Below are 5,035 nucleotides of genomic sequence, written 5' to 3'. Positions count from 1 at the left end.
GTATTTCTTCCTTATTTTCCTTTTGAAGTTACATTTTTAAAGAGAAATATACTTACCTGATGCAGAGGAGTTCATTCAGTCAGTAGAGTACTTGCTGTGAGTTTGATACCTAGAGCCCACACTTTAAAAAAACAAAACAAAAAAAAAAGGATTGGGGATTTAGCTCAGTGGTAGAGCGCTTGCCTAGCAAGCGCAAGGCCCTGGGTTTGATCCTCAGCTCAAAAAAAAAAAAAAAAAAAAGCCTGGCAATGTGGCACACATTTGTAATCCTAGTGTTAAGGTGGAGACAGGTGGATCTCTGAGGTTTGTTGACTAGCCAGCCTAGCCTACTCATTGGGTTCCAGGCCAAAGAGAAACCCTGTTTATCAAAAATATAAAAACGGTGGGTGATGCCTAAGGAATGACGCCCAAGGTGTCTTCTGTCCTCCACATGCACAGGCACACATATGCACATTTATATACATACACATGTATACACACACAAACAAGAAGATATTCATATATCTAAATAGAAAGTATTTTCTCTGTTATTTAAGTTTTATTCTCTCAAGGCAAAGACTTGTGATTTCCATAGAAACCTAATCTGTCTTTTTCCTCTGTGTTTGTGTGTGTGTGTGTGTGTGTGTGTGTGTGTGTGTGTGTGTGTGATGCACACACATGCCATGATGTGAATGTGGAAGTCAGAGGACAACGTACAGGAGCCAGTACTCTGCTCCCACTGTTTGGGTCCTGGGGTTGGAACTTGGGTCATCAGGCTTATGACAAGAGCCTTTACTACTGAGCTATCTTGCCTGTTCCAACTATGAATTTTTAAAGCTTTTATTTTTCAATCAGGCTTGTAGGCACAGGCATATAATCTCAGTTTGGGAGGCTGAGGCAGGAGGATCCAAAGTACAGCACCTGCTTGGCGTAGAGAGTGAGTTCAAAGCCATCTTGTGCAATTTTGTGGGATACTGTCTCAAAAGCAAAAGTGAAAAGAGGGCTGAGAACACAGCTTAGTGGTAGAGCTTTTGTCTAGTGTGTGCGATGCCCTAGGTTCAGTCCTCAGTACAGACAAAAGGAGTCAGACACAGTTGCGAACTCCTAAGGTAGAGGCGGGCAGATCTCTGAGTTTGAAGCCAGCCTGAAGTACAAGGGGAGTTCCCGGCCAGCCTGGCCCACACAGTGAGATCCTGTCTCCAAAGAAAAGGAAGTTATTTTATACAGCACCAGCAGTTGACTGGATCTGCATGGGAATATCCGTCTTTTCTCTGTGGACTTTCTAAATCATGTCAGCCGACCTGGAAGGCCACTGATCTGTGGTTTAGTGCTGCACATCTCCAGCAGGCCTCTCAGCAGACAGAAATGTTACATGCTGTGTTGCGTCCTGCATTAAGATTGGGTGGCTGTGTCCTAATCCAAGAAAAGACGGGTTCTTGAGGGTGGTGCCTCTGCGGACCTTGGTTTTCAATGTTCTTCTCCCCGGCAGCCAAAGCAGCTGACGGATACGTGAAGCCGCAGATCAAGCAAGTGGTCCCTGAGTAAGTGCCGGAGCCCAGCTCTGTTCTGCTGGTGCCTCTCTCTCCACTCCCTTCCTCCCCCAGCACCCATCACTCTCTGCTGCTGAGTCCAGCATCCCTAACCCCCGGGAAACCCCGTTTAGCCTTTGAGAAGGAACTGAGTTCCATCATGTTGTGGCCAGGCCCCTGGGGGTCCAACCTCCTGTGTCCTGAAAAAGATGTTCTCAGGCCCCTCCTCCAGTCCAGGTGGCTGAGACTGTGTTCTGCTTCCTTCCACAGGTTTGCTAATGCATCCACAGATGCAGGGAGTGGCGCCACCTACATGGACCAGGCTCCCTCCCCAGTAGTGTGCCCCCAGGCTCACTACAACATTTACTCACAGAAGTAGGTCATGCTCTTGGGGGCATATGGGGAGGTACTGGGGCCTTGGCCTTAGGCTGAACTTCCTAAAGCCTGGAGTGGGGGGTCAAAGGAACCTGAAGATTCTCTGGATCTGACCTCACCCAGCCTAGGCCCAGGCTTTGGCCCGGGGGAGGGGAGAGTCTATCTGGTATTTGAAGCACCAAGTGGCCATGAGCAGATGGCATCTGCTCGTCTTCTCTGAAGATGGAGATATGCCACTCTATGTTTAAGGACTGGGTGGGGTTTAGATGTGGGCAGCTAGGATGGGTACTGAGAACTAAGTCTCTGCAGACCTAGCCAGCAAAGGGCTCTAATTGTATCAGGGGATCTTTCCAGTGAGGACCTAGGTTGAAGGGACAGCCTAGATCTCTCCCCTGATGGGTTGTGGAGTTTAAGATGACCTCTGATAACCGTCTGTCTTCCCCTCCATCATTTGTCTTGCCCTCTGAAGCGCCGACTCTGTCCTTGACACCGATGGGGACTTTGATCTAGAAGACACGATGGATGTGGCGCGGCGCGTGGAGGAACTCTTAGGCCGGCCCATGGACAGTCAGTGGATCCCTCACGCCCAGTCATGACCAGACCTCGCCACCCGCAGCTTCATCATCCTCACGGAGGATCTTCTTGTGGATGTTTTAATTCCATGAATCGCTTCTCTTTGGAAACAATACTCATAATGTGAAGTGTTAATACTAGTTGTGACTTTAGTGTTTCTGTGCATAGTGGCACCAGTGAAGGGAGTGTGTGTCAGTGTGAATGTGTGAGTTTGCACGTTGTGTTTTTCCCCCACCCCTTGCTGTCCAGTCTAAGCTGCAGTGCCAGGGCGGGGGCCGGGCTTGTTTTCACCTCGTGCAAAAAGGCGGTCGGTCCCCTGAACCCTGGAACCTGGCCATGTGTCTTAAGGGTGGCTGAACTTTGACACACGACTGTTCAAGTAAGAAAAGGACAAAGAGAGGAAAAAGCACCTCCTCTCTGGGGAGCCTTCCTCCCTCGGCCAGGCAGTCCATAGTCCAGGCAAGCTATCATTGTCTCTGCCTGTCTTCTGTTGATGGAGACTGTTGTTGATGGAGAAAGCCAGTGCTTCACAAGTCCCCTGTCCCCTTTGTACATACCGATGGAAAGGGACGCTGGATAAAGAGTGTTGGGGCAAAGGTGGTCGCAGGTTTTTGGATGGGTGGTGGCTGTTTCCACCAGGTAACCCATCTCAACGTTGGCTCCTTGTCCTCTGCTTCTTCAGTCTCTCTGTTTCTAGAATTGCCACTCAGCTTATGTGTGTGTACTCGTGTGGGTATGTTTAACAAAATAATGGAAAGGAAGGAGGGCCACCAAGCTCAGGGCTTATAGGTGATGCCCTGTGCTCTGCCAGCGTGGTGTGCAGTACCCAGGCCTGGCTCCAGACACCGGGCGTGGCCCATCTCTGCTACCCTCTCCCACTCTGTGCTGTGACGAGCCTGTGCCTACATTATCCAAGGCTTTTCTAGAAGCTTGTGGATAGTGGCTTCCTGCAAATGTCCAGTGGTGGTTTTGTTTCTAAATCAGGTCTCTTTATGTTTTTCCCGTTTGCACCCTAATTTGACATCAGAGTTCTCTCTTCCTGTATCAAGTCCTGGGTCCTCTATCCCCAGGTCACCCCTTTCCCCTCCAGTGTCACAGAGTGTCCTGAGGAATAGGTGGTAGGGATTGTGACCTGTACCTGGGGCCAGCTTGCCACACAGGCAGTCACCACTATGGGGTGCTGGGTGCTGTTGGGAGTTAGGGAAATGCAGTCAGCAGGTTTGCTGGGAAGTTTAGTAAGCTTTAGAAAGGAGACTTTCTTCCACGGTCTCCTGGAGTGTCACCAGAAGGAAGGAAGGAGCTGCAGAGGGCAGGCAGGGAGAGGGGCAGGCAGAGAGCGGTTCCCACTCAGGCCTGCAAAGCCCTCCTTGGCCTCCTCTCCAAACATGGGCAGAGCCACACCCACAGGAGAGGAGGACCCCAAAACCTTATTTTTATACATGCAAGTAAATAAACCTATTTTTTTTACAAAAATAGTAACTTCTGAATTTTATCAGTGTTTTACTGTTAAAGGAAAATACTCCTGTGTCGTAAATTATTTATTGGAAGATGACTTTTTAAAAGCTGCTGCTTGCCTTGGCTTGGTTTTGTACACTGATTTTTCTATGCCTGGCGGTAGCCTCTCTGCCTCAGGTGCTCGCTGGATGGAGGAAGCATGAGGCCCCTCCTGCCCACTCAGGAGAAGGCTGGAGCTGCTTGAGGAATCCATACTTAGAGGACTCTTCCCCACCTGTCATGTGGCCTATTTGTTCCGGTAAACCTCCCAAGGGTGTGGACCTGACACACTTCTAGATTTATCGTGGACACGGCCCCAGAGCATGGGGATAGCAGAGCAGCCTGCCACCCCTAGAAGGTTCCTAGCTTATTCTCTAGTTGGGTTGGAGAAGAAGGTACCCAAGTAAGGCTTCCACACGGTCGCTTCGCTCCCCTGGGTTTCACTGAGGCTGTTCCTGGAGATGGGAGAGGTTTTGAACTGGAAGCTGTGTTCCCTGTCTGCATGCCGCTCTCTCTCTCTCTCTCTCTCTGCCGACTCCTGCACACAAAGACAGGCCAGGGCAGGTCTCCACCTGCCTCTTGCCTGCTCACAGACCCACATGTGAGTCCTGAAAGGTCTCAGCTTTGGGGTGTGGCGTGTGTGGGGCTTTGTAGGGGGGGGAAGAAGATTCAAAGTGGTTATCTCCGACAATGAAAATATTCTTTTGTAATTCTTCTTCTTAACATTTTATTTCAGATGCATATTTTAGTGTCAAGGCAGATTAGTATATTGCCACCAAAAAAGTATTGTGTATAAATTGGGGCAGCCACAAAATTGTGTATTTTATGTTACAATAAAGGAGTCTCTGAAGGACAATATTGAGTCCTGTTTCCTTTCCATCATGTGTCAAGGGAGGGTGGCTTTAACAGGAAAAAGTTCTCAATCATCAGCGTGACCCTAAGAAGGGGAACTAGTTGGGAGTCAACAGCCTGAGATGACATGCCATGGGCTTTGATGGCAGACAGGGGCGGCTACTCTTCCTGATGGAAAATGTTTGGGAAATCGGACTGATAGCCATCTCAGATTCTCCACATACTCTTCCTGA

The 5,035-nt window shown here is 49.3% G+C and overlaps 1 long non-coding RNA gene across 1 annotated transcript; it reads left to right on the top strand.

Annotated features, from left to right (window-relative positions):
* Window positions 1–1,467: 1,467 nt before the first annotated feature.
* On the top strand, window positions 1,468–4,806 carry LOC118589132. The gene is made up of 3 exons (XR_004945645.1): window positions 1,468–1,520; window positions 1,779–1,883; window positions 2,353–4,806. It is a non-coding gene; the product is annotated as an uncharacterized LOC118589132 (long non-coding RNA).
* Window positions 4,807–5,035: the final 229 nt, after the last annotated feature.

This window comes from Onychomys torridus, chromosome 8 (assembly GCF_903995425.1).
Source record: "Onychomys torridus chromosome 8, mOncTor1.1, whole genome shotgun sequence".
NCBI lineage: Eukaryota > Metazoa > Chordata > Mammalia > Rodentia > Cricetidae > Onychomys > Onychomys torridus.
The sequence above is the reverse complement of the archived record's forward strand: the minus strand, read 5'-3'. Positions and strand labels throughout refer to the sequence as shown.